The sequence below is a fragment of the Orcinus orca genome, chromosome 11 (assembly GCF_937001465.1).
Source record: "Orcinus orca chromosome 11, mOrcOrc1.1, whole genome shotgun sequence".
NCBI lineage: Eukaryota > Metazoa > Chordata > Mammalia > Artiodactyla > Delphinidae > Orcinus > Orcinus orca.
This window is the reverse complement of record NC_064569.1, coordinates 92,033,303-92,055,849: the sequence shown is the minus strand read 5'-3', so window position 1 is coordinate 92,055,849 and position 22,547 is coordinate 92,033,303.

Sequence of the window (22,547 nt, the reverse complement as noted above, 5' to 3'; positions counted from 1 at the left end):
ACAGGGACCATCATTCTCTGGAAAAATCAAAAGCACATCTCTGCCAGAAAAAAGGGGGACTGCCCCTCCTCCCACAAAAGTGAGTGACTTCTTTAAGGTAGCATTGGAGCAGCATGCAGTACAGGGAGATGAATTTGGCTTGATTTAATATTTTTTGAGTACCTGACTGTAAAGCATTGAGTTCAGCTCCACTTCTTTTTAAAAAAAAATTATTTATATTTATTTATTTTTGGCTGCGTTGGGTTTTTGTAGCTGCAGCGCGGGTTGCTAGCGGGGGAGCTACTCTGCTGCGGTGCGTGGGCTTCTCATTGTGGTGGCTTCTCTTCTTGTGGAGCACGGGCTCTAGGCACGTGGCACATGGGCTCAGTAGTTGTGGCTCACAAGCTCTAGAGCGCAGGCTCAGTAGCTGTGGCGCACGGGCTTAGTTGTTCCGTGGCATGTGAGATCTTCCCGGATCAGGGATTGAACCTGTGTCCCCTGTGTTGGTAGGTGGATTCCTAATCACTGCGCCACCAGGGAAGTCCCTCAGCTCCACTTCTTAATATTGAGTACCTGATTTCTGCAAGACACTGTTCTTGTGCTAGAAAAACCAGACTTAGGGCTTCCCTGGTGGCTCAGTGGTTGAGAATCTGCCTGCTAATGCAGGGGACACGGGTTCCAGCCCTGGTCTGGGAAGATCCCACATGCCGCAGAGCAACTGGGCCCGTGAGCCACAACTACTGAGCCTGCGCATCTGGAGCTTGTGCTCTGCAACAAGAGAGGCCGCGATAGTGAGAGGCCCACGCACCGCGATGAAGAGTGGCCCCCGCTTGCCACAACTAGAGAAAGCCCTCGCACAGAAACGAAAACCCAACACAGCCAAAAATAAATAAATAAATTAAAAAAAACAGACTTCATCTTTATTTATTTTAAAAATATTTATTTATTTATTTGGTTCCATTGGGTGTTAGTTGCGGCAGGCGGGCTCCTTAGTTGTGGCACACAGGTTCCTTAGTTGTGATATGCAAACTCTTAGTTGCAGCATGCATGTGGGATCTAGTTCCCTGACCAGGGATCAAACCTGGGTTCCCTGCATTGGGAGTGTGGAGTCTTATACACTGCGCCATCAGGGAAGTCCCGTCTTTATTGAGTAGCTATTATTTACTCATCATATGTGGCAATTGAAAAAAAAAAAGAGCCATCTAGAGAATTGTAGCTAAAGCAGACCCCACCCTTTTCTGATGTAGAAATTATAATATGCCAGATGCGTATGATTATGTGCCAAACGCTTTACATGCACAGCCTTATCTCATCCTTATGCCAGTCCTCACAGCTATTATCATCCTCTTCATGAAGATGAGGAAACTGGGGCTTGGAGAGGCCAAGGAAATTGCCCTGGGTTTTACCAACAGGAAGCTGGGATGGAAAGTCCAGGAGTTTCTGACCAAAGTCATTTTCTGATCTACGAGGAAATCATACTGTCATGTCAACAACAGGTACTGAGTGCCTCAAACACTTGGCCCTATTAACCACCGTGGGGGACGGTGGTATGAATTCGATAGAGTCCTTGTCCTTAAGGACTTCACGGTCTGCAGAGAACTGATGTGGAAGGAGCTGACCTCGAAGCTCATCCACCCATCCGACGAACATGTACTGTGCATCTCTGACCAATGAACCAGGAGTTCAGAGATGGTTAATACATGGCACCTGTCCTCAAGGAGTCCAGAGTCTGGTGGGGAGACAGATGAGTCATTAGATGCTCAGAAGTTTTACACATGCAGTGAGAAGTTCGTACGTGGCCAGTGGAAGCACAGAGGTGATCCTGAGATGGGAGGGAGGGCTGGGAGTCATAGAAGACCTCATAGAGGAGGAAGCTCTGGAGATGAATCTTGGGACATGAGTAGGTACGTTCAAGTGGCCTGGAAGAGGTACAGCATTCCAGACAGAAGGCGCTGTGTGAGCACAAACCCAGCATGGCAGAGCTGCAAGAGGCTTATTAAGCCTGGAGGGTAGGGCTCCAAGGTGGGGCACAGAGGTCAGGTGGGAAAGGTTCACAGAAAGAGAAACTATACCTGGATGGGGCTGTGTTTTGGATGTGGGACCCAGCCCTCCCTCCAGGAACTGAGAACTGGATGGAACACAAAGAGTTAATAATGACAGAAGAAACCAAGCAGCAGAGTTGAAAAGATGCTCAATATCCCCAATAATCAGAGAGATCATTATGCAAATTAAAACAATAAATTCATCGGGTTGACAAACATTAAAATGCAAGTGTAGGTGAGGAGAGAAATGAGAACTCTCATACACTCCATGAATCATGGAGTACAGAACAGCAAGGAAGGAAGAATTTAGCGACGCTGAAATTAAAGTTTACAAGCTAGCGATTCCACTGCTGCGTAGCCTAGAGAAACTCTGAAACACGCACACGAGGAACCTCACACAAAGATAGTCATTACAGCGTTCTTTGCAATAGCAAAACAATGCACACATCTGTTAGGAGAAGAATGGACAAGGGGGGTAATTTATGAGTGGAAAGGGCCAAACCACATCTACATACACCAGCATGGAAGGATCTCCCAATATATCATAGTGGGTGGAAATGGCAGTCTGCAGAATGAGCCCTACGGTATGAAACATGCCATTTAGGTAACCTTCAAAAAGCATACACCCAACCTCTCCATCACTCATCAGAGTATGGAAGGTGGGTTGGAAGGACACTGCAGAAATTCAAGTTCACATTATATTTAGTTGAGCTCTTTTCAGACACAGCTTTGCTTCCTATAACTGCACGAGAGAGCTGGCAAAATGCCCTCCAGGAGAACTCAGATGCTAGAAAGAGAGACCGAGTAACACAAGGCGGGGGAGCTGATTTTAAGTTAAACGAGCAATTTGAATTTGAACAAAATGAACAAATGTGGCACGTTTTATGACTTTGCCTCAGTTAAAGATTTTCCCTCTGGACTTTAAGAGAAGCCCTTTTTAATTAAACATTGAATATTTTGGAGAGAGAGAAGCTGTAATCTTGGCAAAATAAATAAAACATGCGCAGATTTTAAAACTGAAATAAGACCTTTATTTCACTGGTGCCGTTTCCAGCAGCATTCCTTTTTCTTTGTGTTCTTGAGGTCACTGGATGGTAGAATTCATGGTGATTCTTACGTTTCAAGGAGGTAAAGGGACCAGGTTTTAAGTAGCATTAACACATATAGTGGAAAAGTTATTCATCCTTCAGTTCATGCAGGGCCTCATTTACTCATAGTGATTCAGATCTGTCTTCATATTTTCTTTTCTTTCTCTTTTTTTCTTTTTTCTTTTTTTTTTTTGCTGCGTTGGGTCTTCGTTGCTGCGCACGGGCTTTCTCTAGTTTCCATGAGCGGGGGTTACTCTTCGTTGCAGTGCACGGGTTTCTCATTATGGTGGCTTCTCTTGTTGTGGAGCACAGGCTCTAGATACGTGGGCTTCAGTAGTTGTGGCACATGAGCTCAGTAGTTGTGGCACACGGGCTTAGTTGCTCCATGGCATGTGAGATCTTCCCAGACCAGGGCTCGAACCCGTGTCCCCTGCATTGGCAGGCGGATTCTTAACCATGGCACCACTAGGGAAGTCCCAGAAGTTACTTTTATAGGTTCCTCCCTCAGGTGGTACTTGGATATCATAGAAAATGTGAAGACGGATCTGGAACTTCCCTGGTGGTGCAGTGGTTAAGAATTTGCCTGCCAATGCAGGGGACATGGGTTCAAGCCCTGGTCCGGGAAGATCCCACATGCTGTGGAGCAACAAAGCCTGTGTGCCACAACTACTGAGCCTGTGCTCTAGAGCCTGCGAGCCACAACTACTGAGCCCACGCACCACAACTACTGAAGCCTGCGTGCCTTAGAGCCTGTGCGCCACAACTATTGAGCCCACATACTGCAACTACTGAAGCCCACACGCTCTAGGTCCTGTGTGCTGCAACTACTGAGCCCACACACTGCAATTACCGCAGCCCTCATGCTCCAGGGCCTACACATTGCAACTACTTAAGCCTGAGTGCCTAGAGCCTGTGCTCCACAACAAGCCACCACAATGAGAAGCCCATGCACCACAACAAAGATTAGCCCCCGCTCGCCACAACTAGAGAAAAGTCTGGGCTCAACAAAGACCCAACGCAGCCAAAAAAGAAAGGAAAAGAAAAAAAAGCAACTTCTACTTTTCTCAGGTGACCTGCTTTACCTACCAGTTTCCTGGTCCAGCTTGCCCCCTGGTGGCAGTGTCTCTAAATTGCAGGCAAAGTAGTTAGGCCTTAGAGATCCAGGACGTACATGCTAAGGAGGGGACCCAGAGACCATTTAGTTACATCTTTCTAGCCATGCCTTTCCTGCTCCCCACTCATATCTCCGTTTTACAGATGAGGAAACTAAAGCCCAACTGAGTGAATTTATGTTTAATTTGGAAATGAACAGTCCACGTGGTCAGCTTTGCAAATCCAATCTGTCAGTGATGGTCCAGTGTGGCTGGTAAAGACTCTCCCCCTTCTCCCTCCAGGAATCATGGTCTCTGTGGTAAATGGGAGCTAGCAGGAGCTGAAGCAAGTCCAGAGGAACTCCAAGAAGCAACCAGAGACTCTGCAGCCCGAAGTTACTCTCTACCTGGACTCGAGTCCCTGGGAAGACCAACTTGCCTGTCAGAGCCTCGTTCTCATTTATAGCAGGGGTAATAACATCAATCTCAGGTTTGCCTGAGAAAATGCACATCCAGGACAAGGCACAGCGTGTAGCCCTCTTCCAGGCATGTAATAAGTGCCTATTCTTTTCTTTCAGGACTAGGTTTCCCAACTATGTTTCAAGAAACACTGGGACATGTTAATGGGTATGATGTAAAAAATTTTTCCATTGTCAAATGGAAGATGGTGATTTAAATAACACTGAACAGTTTTCTTTGGTACAAGACTTCTTAGGACCTGGAATATGCTAAGATTCATTGTGTCACCCCAAATTATTGCCTAGTGTTCACTGTCCCCCACTACGCTGGTACAGACAAAGCAAGCCACCAAGAGCTGTGACAATAAAAATGATTTTGTTAAAATTGCACGTTCAGAAACCTGGAAAATCATCTGGGGGAGGGGAGCCTTGTTTTTTGGGGGGTGGTGTATGGACTGATGTGTCAACCAAGATGCTCATTATCAAAGCCTAAGGGCCTGGCCCCCTCCCTCTGGCCAAGCCTGCAGACATTCCACCTAGGGAGCAGGTAAGTAATAAGAGAAGGCGTGTGAGCCTGTCCTCAGGACAAGGTGGTGAGTTGGATGGGGGTCCCATGTGAATCAGGCTGAGTGAGGGCTAGCCTTCTCCCAGTCCTGTATCTCTGGCTTCCCTGGTTAGGGTGACGTGACCCAGGCAGTGGCCAGGAGGCAGGCCTATGTCTCTCCTATTTCTAATCTCTCTCCAGTGGGCTTGTATTTACTGAGCACCTAGTAGGTGCTGGTGTTTGGCACCGTGGGTGGAGACAGGGATGAGTAGTCCTTGTGCTCAGAGGACTCCCAGGCTGAGGGTGATAATAACAGAGGATGTAGTTGAGTGGAATGCTAGGGAGTGTAGAGGGTAAGCCCTGAAGGTTGTTTTTTATTCTTTGTAATGCAAGGGCTTGATTTAAGCTTGGATTGAAGAGGCATCAGCTTCAAAGATGATAACAAATAAACACATTGCCAGCCATACAGCTAAATAAAGAGCTGGGTCACCTCCCCACTGAGTGTCCTGGTTTTAGAGATCTTGATTGATTTCAATCTCTGACCCTTTGGGTCACTTGTTCCCATGCTTTAAATTTCCCCTCTTGGGGACTTCCCTGGCAATACAGTGGTTGGGTCTCTGCACTTCTAATGCAGGGGACATGGGTTCGATCCCTGGTCAGGGAACTAAGATCCCACATGCCGCGTGGCCAAAAAATTAAAAAAAAAAAATTTCCCCTCTTACGTTTTAAATTCACCAATAAAGAGTGAGTCCTCGAACCTTAGGCCCCCACTTTCGACCCCAATAAAAGCAGGACCCCAGGCCCTCCTGTTTTCTCTCTCTTTTCCTCCCCAGGACTTCGCTGTATGGCCCCAGTGTACTGTGTAATTTTCTGGTCTTGTAAGTAATAAATCTTTGTTTCTTCAACATTCCCTGATGGTTATTGCTGAGGGGTGCCTTACAATCATAATAAGAACCACAATGGTGTGTCCAACCGCAGCACTGGTTACTGACTGGCTGAGACCGGCACAGAACAGAGTGAGAGGGTCAGGAGATGGTGCAGCAGGGTGCTGGGGTGGGAAGCTCACTGCCCAGGGCCTCCAGGGTGAGCATTAAGAGCCATGAAGCCCTGCCCCGGCCCCAGGAGACTTAGGGTGAATGTTGATGGAGCCGGCCAGGGCCCTGGTAGAGACTCGGTGGGGTAGATCGTTCCAGATCTGGGGGAAGGAAATCTGTGAGATCTTTTGGAGGTCAGAAGTGAAGACTTCCACAGCTGCTTATTTGCTCCCCAACTGGTCTCCACAGCCCTTCCCCTTGGCTGTCTCTAAGCCCTCAAGCCCTGTGATTAGAAGGTTCTTCCTTCCCTTGACCTGTTGACTGGGGAAAAAAAAAGCACAACCTAGAAGTTGAGAGTTGTGTTTTATTTGGTAGACTTTCTGAGGACTTCAAGGCTGGGTGGGGACAGATGCTCAGATCGCTCTGAGGAACTTCTCCCCAGAGGTAAGGGAGGAGCCAGAAAACATAGGGGTTTTTGCAACAAAGACCAGGTAGTCGGAACATGGAAAGATTAGCATCAATGGAAGAAAACCAGACATCTCAAGTTAAAGAATTTAGCATTTTTGTATGTATGAGAAGATGCAAGAGTCTGGGCTCACTGAAATCGTTCCTTTGATATGCACCTTTGATATCTAGGGCCGGTATCCTGTGCTTTCCCATCCTGAGTCCCCTCAGGGCTCACTTTGGGCGGAGGAGCTCTAGTGGCTGGATGGCTGCAACAGCCTTTGTTTACTGACACGCAGGCAACATTTTTCATTCACAGATCTTAACCCATGACCCCTAAGAGATATTCCCTAGGTTTTTGCTTTCCTTTCAGTTCTGTCTATTTACCCCTTTGCCCAGGGAAACTCCCCACTCCTCAACCTCCTTGGAAAAGTCTACCACAGAAAAGGTGAGTCACTGGGGAGAGCCTGTATGTCTTCGAACTTAAGGGACTAGAAACCCAGGGTGACCCCATTTAGAAAATAGCACTGAGAGCTTTACGTGCATCAAGTCAATCACAACACCCCTACCAGGTAGGTTCCTTATTGTCCCCATTTTACAGATCTGGAAATGGAGGCACAGAGAGGTCCAGTGACTTGTCCAAGGTCACACAGCTGGTAAGTGATGGAGCTGGGATTTGAATTCCAAGGGTCCAACTCTGAAGTCCTCACCCTTAACCACAGGTTACATTGCTCTGAGGAAATGTAAACGGTGGTTTTCTCAGGAATTAGTGAGGACAGGAGTGAGACTTCTAGAATGTTCGTATCAGAGTCCAGAGGAGGAAGTTCACACAGAGATTTTTGTGTTTGCTGCTAGTCCTTAAATTCTTCCTGATAATGTAATGCCAGTGATCTTTTAAAGCTGGGTGAAGGAGGAGGAGAGCTATAAAGTATTTGATCTGAATGAGAGCCAGACGACATCCACAAAGAAAATTAACCTGGGTTATGTTTACAGGCTACCAGGCAGGCAGGGCATCTTGGACTGTGGCCTGAGGTCATCAGACCATGTGCTCCATCCCTAAAAAGGAGCATGAGGGCAAAGACTGGAGGGACTTTAGGTAACCCTTGGACCCCCTTAATTAACAGATGGGGAAACTGAGGCACACAAAATCAAGTGAAGCGATGACCTCTCGGTGACCTTCCTTACCTTTGCTAACTCAGCTCATGGTGGTGGGCAGAGCTGGGACTTGGGTCTCACGATTCTTCCTCGGGATGCCCAGCTCAGCCGCCAAAGAGGTGTGAGCCCCTGGGCAGGTTACTTAAGGCTGCTCTGAGCCCCGGGGTCCTCATCTGTAACAGGAAAGTCAGAGAACAAACCTCCTAGGGCAGCTGTTGCAGGGGAGGGGGGCGTCAAAGATAAACAGAGCCTGACATTAGTTAAAGGGGTGAAAACAGATTTTTCGCAGTGACTACTGACAGTAGGGAAAGAGCTGAGTCCCTTCTGATTTCTGCAGAGGCAACTGGGAGTTTTAAGGAAGAATAAGGGGGTGCGGAGGGGGGAAATGGAGCTCAAGTGAAAAGTTGCAAAGGTTTGGGTCAGGTAAATGGGATGAGACGGGGGTGTCTGGAGGTGGGCAGTCATACAGGCTGAGATTCTGTCCTCCTACAGATACTGGGAGACAGGACTGGCTTCCCTGGTGATTGCTTTTCAAAGGGATGGTTTTCATTCCGGTCCTTGAGGAAGACACTCCTGGGTTGTAGGAGAAAGAGACATCTCAAAGGGACAGAGGAGGGATTTGTCATGTGAGCGCTTTCCGGCAACCTCTCTAAGAAACAGAGGACAGGGACCTACGGTTGGGTGTTGGCTGCAAAGGACAGTACATTCTCTGGGCAGCGTGAACTTTCTCAGGCAGGCCTTTCAATGGGAGGCCTGGGGTCATCCTAGGGGCACAGCCTTACTCTGCCAGAAGCCATGGTAGAGTTTGGTCAGCTCTCTTAGTGCAGGGGTTTGCACAAGTCTTTATGCGCTAAGAGTTCTGCAGTTTTGAGCGGCAGCCCGGCTGCCCCTGTTGTGTGTGGTACCCAGGAAGCCAACCACCCCATTTACCCTTCCCCAGCAGACCGAGTCAGAGACCTGAGGCTCTCGTGTCCTGGAATACAGAAACCTGCTCTCTCTCACACACAAACACACACAAATACACCATCATGGACATACACAATCACTGGAGCAAATGTGTATTCACAGATGGTTGAACATGGTCATGACGCTTACACACAAATACACGTGTTTGTACACACATATGCGAGGCATAGAAAAGCATCGCAAACACGCACACATCCAGACTCAGGTGTGCAAGCAGGGATGGCTTCATGCAGTCGCACAGGGCGTCACGCTCACAGGGACCCCGCGCTTGGTTTAATGATCTACTGTCGTGCTTTTGAAATGCTTCATAATGTTTGAACACACGCACACACACAGGTGTTCTCTAGCTCATTCTGCCTTGCTCTTTCCTCCCGTCTTCTCTTCACACTGGAAGTTCCCACAAGTCTCCATCCTCAGCTCTGAAACCTAAGGACTTAGAATGAAAACTGCCCGCTGGAGGGGCTGCCCCTACAGATAGCGGTTGAAGTTATGTCTGACGCTGACCTCCAGGTGGCAGCACTAAGCCGAGCCAAGCCTCAGCTCAGGCCGGGAAGGAAGAAGGGCGGGGCAGGCGGAGGAAGTGGGTGACCTGAGAGCCACCAGGCATCTACCCTATTCCAGAAAGTTTGGAGATTTCCCAAAGCAACAGATCTTCCAAGGGTTTATCTCTTCCATTCTTCTGTGCCTATATTTTCATCCAATTCATTTTTTCCTGTTCACTTTTTTTTTAATAAAGAGATTTTTTAAAAAATTTATTTATTTATTTAGGTTACGTTGGGTCTTCGTTGCTGCACCTGGGCTTTCTTTCGTTGCCTCGAGCGGGGGCTACTCTTCGTTGGGTGCGCGCGCTTTTCATTGCAGTGGCTTCTCTTGTTGCGGAGCTCGGGCTCTAGGCACGTGGGCTTCAGTAGTTGTGGCTCGTGGGCTCAGAGGTTGTGGTGCATGGGCTTAGTTGCTCCGCGGCATGTGGGATCTTCCCGGACCAGGGCTCGAACCCGTGTCTCCTGCATGGCAGACAGATTCTTAACCACTGCACCACCAGGGAAGTCCTCCCGTTCACTTTTAATATTTTTCTTCTTTTGTTTCTTAAAATTTTCTGATTACAAATTCAACACATTTTATTATAGAAAATCACATGCAAAAGAAAGTAAAAATCATCTATAACTTGACACTTTGTTTTTTTTGGCCGCTCTGCGAGGCATGCGAGATCTTACTTCCCCGACCAGGGATGGAACCTGTGCCCCCTGCAATGGAAGCACGGAGTCTTAAACACTGGACCACCAGGGAAGTCCTTGGCATTTTTTTTTAAGGCTGTAAAAGAAAGTGACAGTATCTCCCCTCCCCCAATGACATACTCCGCCAGACATTTTTATCTACTTCAACACAATTTCTTCTGTATACATGTAAACACACATACAAGTGTTTTATTACACCCCCCCAAATACACTCATATTCTACACACATTCTCCAACTTACTTTTTCACTTAATATGACTTCGTCCTGTTTTCAAGTCATCATGTATAGATAGATCTGCCTCAGCTTTTAAACATTCAGAATCTTATATTCCTAAGTCTGGTTTTTGCATAAGTTAGGTATGAAAAGGCCACCTACAAATCGGAGAAAATATTTGCAAACCATATATCTGATGAGGGGTTAGTATCTGAAATATATAAGGAAATCTTACAACTCAACAGCAAAAAAACAAATGGCCTGATTAAAAAGTGGGCAAAGGACCTGAACAGACATTTTTCCAAAGAAGATGTACAAATGGCCAACAAGTACCTAAAAAGGTGCTCAACATCACTAATCATCAGAGAAATGCAAATCAAAACCACAGTGAGATATTACTTCACACCTGTCAGGATAACTTTTCTCAAAAGGACAAGAGCTAACAAGGGTTAATGAGGGTATAGGCTAAAGGGACCCCTTGTGCACTGTTGGTGAGAATGTAAATTGCTGCAGCCACTATGGAAAATAGTATGGAGGTTCCTCAGATTAAAAGTAGAGGCACCATATGATCTAGCAAGCCCACTTCTGGGTATGTATCCAAGGGAAACGAAATCAGTATTTTGAAGAGATAATTGCCCTTCCACGTTCATTGTAGCATTATTCACAATAGCAAAGATATGGAAACGACCCAAGCACCCATCAGTGGATGAATGGATAAAGAAAATGTAGTATATATACATAGTGAAACATTATTCAGCTATAGAAAGAAAGAAATTCTGCTATCTGTGGCAACATGGATGAATCTGGAGGACGTTATGCTAAGTGACATAAACCAGACACAGAAAGACAAATAATGTATGATCTCACTTATACGTGGGATCTAAAAAGTAGGACTCATAGAAATGAAGAGTAGAGTAGTGGTTGCCAGGAACTGGGGGTGGGGGAAATGGGGAGAGGCTGGTCAAAGGGTACACATTTTCAGTTTTAAGATGAATAGGTTCTGAGGTGTAATGTACAGCATGGTGACTGTAGTGACTAATACTTTATTGTATGCTTGAAACTTGCTAAGAGAGTAGATCTCAAAAAATGGTTACCATGTGAGCTGATGGATGTATTAATTAACTTGATCGTGGTGATCATTTCACAACTTATATGTCTATTAAATCATCACGTTGTATGAGAAAAGCACACTGTACCACCTAAATATGTACAATATTTATTTGTCAATCATACTTCAATAAAGCTGGGGAAAAATGCTTTGGGGTGGTAAGATGTGGCAAAGCCTACTGAGGATGGGGAAGCCTCATTCCCATCAGTCATCCAGGGACACGGAGCTGCACCGCAGTACAGATGTTCAGCTGCACGAGACAAAAATATCCAATGAGCGTGTAGAGCGTCTGCTCAGAATGCTTCGTTGTTAGGACAAGTTCATAGCAGGACATAATTCGTGATGTGCAAGCACTTGGTAACTGATCAGACTAGCTGGATCTTTCAGGTGTGATCTCCCCACTCCCTGCAACCTCTGTAGCGACACTAAGGGAAGGTGTAACTTACTGTTGGACGATAGGAGAAACCAAATGCTTGACTGAGGGATGTTAGCATCACCGTAACACCTTCTTCTCTTTAGTCTCTTTGCTTCACTTTCTATCAAACAAACCACATGCTCCTAGAGACCTTTGGAAGTGTGATAATCCCTGCTTCAGTGGTGAGAGGAACACAAGCCTTCTTAAAAGGCTCTGCAGTGGTTTTCTTTGCAGACCAGGGACAATGGTGGGAGATGCCACCTTTGCAATGGGCTCCCGGAATTCAGTGGGGCTTGATGGGATCCAGGTGGAGTGGAGCCTAGGAGGAAGTACTTGAAAGGTGGGTGTGCTTGGCATCATGGGAAGCAGAGCTGAAATAGTCAAAGGATAGTATGACCTGAGAGGGCTTTAGCAGAAGTTAATTGGTCACGGGGTACTTAGGACTGATGTAGTGGGGCAGCCTATGAATGTCTTAATCTGTACAAGTGAAAACACTCTTAATGGACAGAGATGTGATTAGAATCACCACACTAGGGAGCTTTACCCCCTCGTCTGGGCCAGTTCACATACCCGGAGCCCCTTGATTGAAGGGAAGGGTGGGTCCCCTCAAGGAAGGACCCTGCTACACTGCCAAATATGTATTTAGTAAATGTTCTAGCCCTCTCCAAAGGGACTGTGCATCGGGGAAAGGAAAAGATCCAGACTTTTGGAAAATACTGGTCCAGGAACAAGGGCCAGAACTGGGACTGGCCTTTCTTAATGGTCCACTGGCAAAAATTTTGTTCCTGTCTCTGCCACGTTGGGTTTTAGTGATTTAGAGGTCTTACTTCCCAAGGGAGAAATGCTTCTAACAGGGGACATCACACAAGTGTTCTGGAAGCTGGGGCTGCCACCTAGCCAGTGAGGGTTTCTCACATCACTAAACCAACAGGCAAGAAGGGAGTCACCGTCCTGTAGGGGCGATTAGTTTTGACTCTCAAGGGAGAAGAGGATTGTTATTACACAATGTAGAAGGAAGAGAGCCTCTGGAGCCCAGGGCCTTTTTGCAGTGCCTCTTAATATTACATGGTCAATGGTAAAAGTTAGAACAAAACTACAGCAACCCAAGAGAGGCAGAACCACCTTCAAGGATGGTGTGAGTTGCCCCACCAGGTAAAGAACCAGGAGCGTGGGAGTGCTGGCTGAGGGCAAGGAAAACACAGAATGGGTGGTGGAAGGAAAGTTATTAACACTAGTTATGTCCACGTGGCCAGTTGCAGAAATGAGCACTGTGCAAGTGCTATTCAGTTTTTTCTCCCCCCCTTTTTTTTAAAGAAAAAACTCTATACTTCATTTTATTATTTATTGACTGAATTGCTAAGTGTATCCTGAAGCTTCAACATCTACAAACTAAGTCAGTTTTATCTGTGCTCTGATACTTGACTGATGTAAATGTCTTTTAAGAAATTCCTCAGAGACATCTTTGGTTTGAAATACATTGTCAGTAAGTTCATACGTTTCATTCTTTAGATTCTGCATATAAGCAATATCACGTCATGTGTGTCTTTCTCTGTCCGACTTACTTCACTTAGTATGATAATCTCTAGGTCCATCCATGTTGCTGCAAATGGCATTATTTCATTCTTTTTTATGGCTGAGTAATATTCCAGTGTGTGTGTGTGTGTGTGTGTGTGTGTGTGTGTGTGTGTGTGTGTGTGTGTGTATATGTACCACAGCTTCCTTACCCATTCATCTGTCAGTGGACATTTAGGTTGCTTCCATGTCTTGGCTGCTGTAAATAGTGCAATGAACATTGGGGTGCATGTATCTTTTTGAATTATAGTCTTCTTCAGATATATGCCCAGCAGTGGGATTGCTGGATCATGTGGCATCTCTATTTTTAGTTTTTTAAGGAACTTCCGTACTGCTTTCCATAGTGACTGCATATGGTTTTGTTTTTGACTTTACTTTTAGTGTTCACCACCACATACACCTTTAAAAATTGTATATAGTCAAATCTGTCAGTATTTTCTGTTAGGGCTTTTGGGGTTCATGCCTCCAGTCATTTTTCAAGTATTACTTAAGCATTTGTAACATGCCAGGTACAGTTTCTAGTCCTGGGAATACAACAGTCATAACAACACCAGGGAGCTTCTTTCTCTCATGAATTGTTCCCACTAATCAGGTTTACAGGACATTCTTATCTGCAGATCATAAAAACCGTTGCCTATATTTTCTTCTACTATTTTTATGGTATTCTATTGTTTTATTTTTCATAAATTTATTTATTTATTTTTGGGTGTGTTGGGTCTTCGTTGCTACGTGTGGGCTTTCTCTAGTTGTGGCGAGCAGGGGCTACTCTTCATTGCGGTGCACAGGCTTCTCATTGCGGTGGCTTCTCTTGTTGCGGAGCACGGGCTCTAGGTGTGTGGGCTTCAGTAGTTGTGGCACGTGGGCTCAGTAATTGTGGCTCGTGGGCTCTAGAGTGCAGGCTCAGTAGTTGTGGCACACGGGCTTAGTTGCTCCGCGGCATGTGGGATCTTCCCGGTCCAGGGCTTGAACCCGTGTACCCTGCATTGGCAGGTGGATTCTTGACCACTGTCCCACCAGGGAAGTCCCTATTGTTTTATTTTTAGATTTTTAGTCTATTTGGAAATTATATTTGTGAATAGTATGAGGTAGGGAACCTAACTTCCAAACGAGAGTTAATTATCTCAACAGTTTTGGGGTGAGTCATCCACCCTTTCACCAGGATGTGAAATGATACCTTGTCTGATAGTGAATTCCCACACGTATGTGGTTTTGTTTCAGACTCCTGTGGTTGGCAGCCTTCTCAAACGATTCCCAAAGATCCCAGCCTTCTGGAAGTCATGCCCTTATGTCTCCTCCCCGGGAGTATGGGATGGACCTAGTGACTTGCTTCTAATCAGCAGAGCACCACGCAAGCAACGGGACCTCACTTCTGAGATTAGGTTGTAAAAGGCCGCGACTTCCTCCTCCTGGTACTCTCTTGGTCTCTCCTGCTAACTTTGGTGAAGCCAGCTGCCATGGTGCAAATTGCTTGAGGAACAGCTCACGTGTTACGAAACCGAGCACGTCAGGCTCTGGTCAATAGTCAGAAAGGAGGGCTTCCCTGGTGGCGCAGTGGTTGGGAGTCCGCCTGCCGATGCAGGGGACACGGGTTCATGCCCCAGTCCGGGAGGATCCCACATGCCACAGAGTGGCTGGGCCCATGAGCCGTGGCTGCTAAGCCTGCGTGTCCAGAGCCTGTGCTCTGCAACGGGAGAGGCCACAGCAATGAGAGGCCCGCGTATTGCCAAAAAAAAAAAAAAAAAAAAAAGTCAGAAAGGAACCGAGGCTCCTATTCCTTCAGTACATGAGACACTGAATCCCTCCAACAATCACTGAGTGAACTTGGCAGCAAATCCTGGCTCAGTCAAACCTTGAGATGACTGTGGCCGCAGCTGACACCTTGACTGTGTCCTTGCCAGAGACCCTGAGCTGGACCATCCAGCTAAGCCACATCTGGTCTGACCCAGAGACCATGAGATAATGCGTGGTGTTGCTTTAAGCCAGGCACCCTGGCCCTGTTCCCAGCCCTCTGCTCGAAGACGGGGTTCTTCAACCTCTGGGGCAGTCTTAGAGTCTGGCTTTCTACCAGTTCTCTTTCCAATGGTGGCAACACCAGTGGGGTTTGCCTGTGGCCAAGAGACCCCCTGCAACGGCCAGATGAAGTTACCAGGGCCCACGTGACATTCAGTCACATGTTCCTTTTATCTCGTTTGGGATAATGATGCAATCACTCACTTTTCTCTAATTTTTAAGAGAAGCATGTATGTACAGAGACAGCAAGCAAGTGGAATTCCAACCGCAACTCTGAATTATTTTTAAACATAATTTTGAGAAGGCAATTTAGAATGAAGAATTTGCAGACATGGTGTAATTCCTTCTTTTTAGAGATAAGCTAACTTTACCTGGAGGGACATGAGGCCCTTGGCATAGCCACTTAAGAAAAAGAGGCAAGAGCTAACAAGAAGGCAGGATGGAAGGAAGGAAGGAAAGAAGGGAGGGAGAGATGAAAGGAGGAAGAAGGAAGAATAATTCCCCTCTTTCTTCCCACCAGAAGAAAGTCCTGATGTTTTGGTATCATGAGGTCTTAAGTTCCATGTAAAGAATTTTCTTGAAGGAACTGATAACGGCCTGCCAAAGGTGAAATGTTAATACTGATGAAGTTGTCACTAGGACTTTTTCTGCTTCTGGGTTAGAAAACATTTTGCACTGAGGGCATTAATGATCTTATCTAGCATATGTAGATTATATCAATAATTTTATTCTGAGTATTTTAGAAGACTTAATGCTGCCCTGGCCTAGATTTAAGTTTTAAAAGAGAAAACAAAAGCGTGTAATGTTTAAATGAGAAAAGTAGATATTGTCATAGAGATAGAGAAAATTAATAGAAGTATAGGAAAATATTATGTGCAACTTTGTGTCGATAATTTGGAAGAGCTGGATGAAATGCCCAATTATCCTGTAAGCTATAATGCACCAAAACCAATTCAAAAAGAAGCAGAAACGCTAATGAGAGAAAAAAAAGATGAGAATTTTTCTGATGTTGGTTTTAATCTGATGCTCAGTTTAATAATATGCACCATTGCCATGGGGGAGGGGTGGGGGGAGAGGGAAGGACTGGGAGTTTGGGATTAGCCGATGTGAACTATTATATATAGGATGGATAAAAAACAAGGCTCTACTGTGTAGCACAGAGAACTGTACTCAATACCCTGTGATAAACCATAACGGAAAAGAATATGAAAAGAATATATATGTATAACTGAGTCACTTTGCTGTACAGCAGAAATTAAACACAACATTGTAAATCAACTATACTTCAACACTTCAATAAAATTTTTTAAAAGTTGGGCTTCCCTGGTGGCACAGTGGTTGAGAGTCCGCCTGCCGATGCAGGGGACACGGGTTCGTGCCCCGGTCCGGGAAGATCCCACATGCCGCGGAGCGGCTGGGCCCGTGAGCCATGGCCGCTAAGGCTGCGCGTCTGGAGCCTGTGCTCCGCAACGGGAGAGGCCACAACAGTGAGAGGCCTGCGTACCGCCAAAAAAAAAAAAAAAAAAGTAAATATGCCACAGAAGCATATTAAGTTAATACTACACTGCAAAAGACAGACACAGCTCTGACAGGGGCTTCTGCTTTGGACACAGATCCTTGAGAGGTGAATGTAGAGTGTTTTTCAGACACCAAGTCTCCTTTTAAGTGTTAAAATACCAAAAACCAATAATCATAGAAACAAATGGAAAAGCATATTTAATAATTAAACACTTATAAATGTATCAGGTCTAGACAGTTTAACAAGCAAGTTCTTTTAAATTTTTAAATTCATTTGAGTTTTTAAGTTCTTTTAAGACAAGTTACTTTTTAGCAACAGATAGTCCTTGTGTTATTTAAATGATCCCAGAGGAAAGGTAAAGATGGAAAGAAAACTTCCTAATTAGTTCAATGCAGCTGTCACATCCCTAAACTGTGGGGAGAAAGCACATAAGCCCCTCTTTATTTATTTATTTTTTTTTGCGGTTCGCGGGCCTCTCACCGCTGTGGCCTCTCCTGTCGTGGAGCACAGGCTCCGGACGCGCAGGCTCAGCGGCCATGGCTCACGGGCCCAGCCACTCCGTGGCATGTGGGATCCTCCCGGACCGGGGCACGAACCCGTGTCCCCTGCATCGGCAGGCGGACTCTCAACCACTGCGCCACCAGGGAAGCCCCATAAGTCCCTCTTTAGAAAGAAAACCTAAGATCAGGAAGATGAATGGAGGTCGGCCAGCTGCTAAGCAGAAACAGGCTTGCAGGCTAGAGTTTAAAACTAAAGAAAAAGCCTCAAAATGAATGCAGTTTTGCTTTACCTGCTTTACCTAGACTCGAACTCCCCTCCCAGAAAAAAATGAATTCCTCTGATGCTAATAAACGTGTTCATTTACTTTTTATTGCTCATATTAAGAATCTTTGAATAATTCAGTTGTTTCAAAGGCTTCTGAAACATTGTTCAGGGTAAATTATATCATTCATGAAAACTGATGATGGTTCAAAAATTATGTCAGAATACATAAATGACGCAACAGCAAGCTTAGTAAATTTCTTAAAGCAGCGTGATATTCAGAGAACATGCTACCTCAATGCATATTGCAGCGTTAAGAGAGACAGCCTTCTGTTTTCTTTTTTACTGTAACAGAATTTTAAAATACTTGATATTTGACAGCTTTTTTTCTCCTGAAATCCAAACGTGAAAGCAATGTTTTTTAACTTATCATACTTCTTAACTTTTTCTTTCATGTTCCCAAAATTTGCTAAAGCTAACGTAAAAAGAGATCTATAGATTAACCTGACTTACAAATGCAGGTGCAAAATCATCAATAAAATATTGGCAAATCAGATCCAGCAGTGTTTTAAAGGGATATCTGACTGAATAGAATTCAATCCCACAAGGCAGTGATAGTGCCAACTTAGGAAATCAATCAGCACAATAAATTAAAGGAGGGACCCTACCAGTAGGTCCCATAACATTAGAAATCTCTCCATAAGCCATAATCCCTGGTGGGTTTGGGACTCCAAGGGACTGCCCCACCGCTGTGGCTTCCATTGCCAAAGCGAATTGTACCCGGCAAAATAAAACAAGGAAGACTTTATTTAAGATCACTGCAACAGTAGAGAAAGATTAGAACCAAGTTTAAACTCAACTCTCCTGAAACAAAAAGAGCAGGGTGTTTTTAAGAGCTTACCATAGAGGAAGCTCACGGGCTGTCTGTGTTTGCCAACTGGCTTTAGCCAAAGAAGAAGTAAACTTTATCTTATCTCATGTCAGGAGGCAGTTTTACAACTTGGAGTGAGGTACCCACCGTGGTTAGGCACCTACCTCTGTGCAGTAACTGGGAGAGAGAGACACATATTCTTTGCTGATGAGACTTCAAAGGGCTGGAAGCCAGGTCCTTGAGAAAGACAGTTCTGGAAAGGGGCTTTTTAAAATGATGTGATATCTCAAAGGGGCAGAGAAAGAGCTTACAAGTTTTCTAAAGAAAAGGCCCTAAGAAAAGGGACGTCAGAGCCTAGGGTCAAGAAGCTGGTCTAAGGTTTAGTAAATGATGGTTTCTTTCTTCTTTTCTTTTTCCTTTTTTTTTTTTTTTAAAGGGAACGCTATTTATTTATTTATTTTTGGCTGTGTTGGGTCTTCGTTTCTGTGCGAGGGCTTTCTTTAGTTGCGGTGAGTGGGGGCCACTCTTCATCGCGGTGCGCGGGCCTCTCACTATCGCGGCCTCTCTTGTTGTGGAGCACAAGCTCCAGATGTGCAGGCTCAGTAGTTGTGGCTCACGGGCCTAGTTGCTCCGTGGCATGTGGCATCTTCCCAGACCAGGACTTGAACCCATATCCCCTGCATTGGCAGTCAGATTCTCAACCACTGCGCCACCAGGGAAGCCCTTCTTCTTCCTTTTTCTTTGCACGGCATGTGGGATCTTAGTTCCCCAACCAGGGATGGAACCCTCGCCCCCCGGAAGTGGAAGCACAGAGTTTTAACCACTGAACAGCCAGGGAAGTCCCAAACGATGGTTTCTTTCTTTTTTTTTTTTTTTAATATTTATTTATTTGGTTGTGCCAGGTCTTAGTTACAGCAGGCGGGCTCCTCAGTTGTGGCATGCATGTGGGATCTAGTTCCCTGACCAGGGATCGAAGCCGGGCCCCCTGCATTGGGAGTGCGGAGTCTTATCCACTGCGCCACCAGGGAAGTCCCTGATGGTTTCTTTTTAATTGGTCTGATTAAAAATATAAAAGTTGGGGGCTTCCCTGGTGGCGCAGTGGTTGAGAGTCTGCCTGCCGATGCAGGGGACACGGGTTCATGCCCCAGTCCGGGAGGATCCCACATGCCACGGAGCGGCTGGGTCCGTGAGCCCTGGCTGCTGGGCCTGTGCGTCCGGAGCCTGTGCTCCGCAACGGGAGAGGCCACAACAATGAGAGGCCTGCGTACCGCAAAAAAAAAAAAAAAAAAAAAGTTGGTACTGCTTCTCTTCTTCTTTTTTCTTTCTTTCTTTCTTTTTTTTAACTCATGAATATCAGTGAAAACGCAAAGCTTGGAAACCACCTATGTAGAGAGAGCTAGGAAAGCAGAGAAGAGGGGTGGGCAGTAACAGAGGAGGAAGCAAGTCCCCACTCATTAATCAGGGGGGCCAAGAGGAAGTCTCTGGTATGAGGGGTCCCACTTGCAGGACCCAGGGTATGGGACCAGAAGCGCAGCAGGAGCTGGGGAGGGACAGAACAGGACAGGTCTGACTCTTGAGTCTTTTAGGACAGAGACTCCAGCATAAGAAGGAAGGCAGGGATTCTGCTGTCACAGGCTGGCACCGGGTTGCCCCAGTTCTCAGGAATGAGACTGGACCCAAGGATGAGAACAAAAGTGCACAGGGGTCAGACACTGCTCTGGCCCTGAGCATCCCTGCTGCCTAGGGCCAGGGTTGGTCCTAGGTCTGAGGATGGCTCTCTGCCTTATACAAATATGTGTCTAAGGACTTTCAGAGCCTTCCTGGCAATCTCTACCACCCAACGCTGTTTAAAGATTTTGCAGAAGTGGTGGTGTGGCTCTCTCCCCTCTATTCCCAGCTCAGGATAGAGGGGACTTGGAGAGGGGCACCTCTACCTGGCCCATAGGGTGGGTGCTGCTGGTCCCTTTGGGGCTTATACATATCCTGAGTGTTGTAGGGAGGCAGTGACCCCACTTGGGAACTGAACCATCACCGTGGAAGCTTCCAGGCCCAGGTGGCATGTGGAGCCCTCTCAGCTCAGGCTGAGCTCCCAGGGTCCTGGGAGCCCTGCCCCTTGGAGGGTTCTGGAGTGGTCCCTGACCCAGCATGGCTCCTGGGCGCTGGCCCAAGAGTAGTATAATCGCCCACCTCCAGCCCCTGGCACCCTGCAAATCATCACATTCAAGGTGTGAAATAAAATTCATATTTTATGGCAAGAGAAGAAAATGTAAACATAAAATTTTTCCTCTGCCCTTCGGCCTCCTCTGTCCCCCGCACCGTGCACCGTATACCTGCACTGTGTCTGCGTCAGCAGCAATACCTGCTCAACTCCAAAGCGCAACATTCTCCCAGCATCGACAAGACAACAGAAGATAACATTCCTTCTTGATCTTGTAAGGACGCTTAACTCCAGATTGTGTAAACTGTCAATGATACGTCATTCTGTAACAGGGAAGAGCCAATTCTGACTCCATGTTGGATCTGTTTCTTTTCCTTTAACCCTTGCTTTTTGTTGCTTTTGTTATTACAATCATCGTCTATAGCTGTAAGCATACATAATGGCCTGCCACAGGGAACCCTGCCTCTCTGCCTGACTGTTAAAGTGCCTTTGTTCAGCTCACAGAGAGACACTCTTTTTGTTTCTTTTTTAGATTTTTTTCCTATTTATTTATTTATTTTTGGTTGCGTTGGGTCTTCGTTGCTGCAGGCCGGCTTTCTCTAGTTGCAGCGAGAGGGGATTACTCTTCATTGTGATGCACGGGCTTCTCATTGTGGTCGCTTCTCTTGCTGCAGAGCACGGGCTCTAGGTGCGTGGGCTTCAGTAGTTGTGGCACACGGGCTCAGTAGTTGTGGCTTGCGGCCTCTAGAGCGCAGGCTCAGTAGTTGTGGTGCACGGGCTTAGTTGCTCCGCGGCACGTGGGATCTTCCCGGACCAGGGCTCGAACCCGTATCCTCTGCATTGGCAGGTGGATTCTTAACCACTGCACCACCAGGGAAGTCCCCCACCTCATTCATTTTGAACACAGGATTCCACCTTAGAATGGACTCAAATGTTGTGATTAATTTCACTATTGGTGAGGATTTAAATTGTTTATCATTTTCTTCGACCACAGACAATGCTGTAATGAACAGGGATTTGTGGACAAAAGGAACAAGAACATTTGCTCTGCCACCTATTAAACCATATTATAAAGCTAGAACAGTTAGAATGGTGGGGTGCCATGGAGGGGACAACTTAATAAAAAGGAAAGCCTAGAAAATGACAATACACATGGATTTTCTATATCATAAATGTGACCTTTCAGATACATGGACGAAGAATGGGCAATTCAATCCATGATGCCGGAACACCCAGGCGACTCGTTTAGGGGAAACATAAAACCGGCTTTCCGTTTCACGTGCATATATTCCAAAATCACTATAACTTCACATGAAAAGCTTGAAACACAAAAAGAACCAGAAAAAAATATAACTTTGGACAAATGCAATTTTGAAGCGGGGAAGGGCTTTGTCAATTTGACACCCAAAGTGGAAGCGTGAAGAAGTTCACCCGTAGATCTATCCGATCACTCAGACAAGTCTACGTTGAATACATCCGAAAGCGTCACATACAAAATTAAGAGACAAACCACAAACGAGGAAAACAAATTTACACCATCTATGAAAGGCAGGAGCTAAATAGCTTTTAAAGCTTAATCAGAAAAAAGTGGACATCCAACACAATGAAGACCTTAACGGGCTTAGATCAGTAAAAAAAATACACACGCCCAAGAACTATGAAAATATGTGCAAACATGATCGTTCTCAAATAATGCAAATTAAAACAATTTAATGCTATTTTTTTTTGCATATCAGAAAGGCAAAGATTTAAAAGAACCATGATTCCCAGCGTACGCCAGGCCATAGACCAAAAGCCCCTTGTACATGGCTGGTGGACATGGCATTTGTAAGGTCTTTCTGGAGGAAGGGAAACTGGGAGATTTGGACTATAAGCCCAAGTG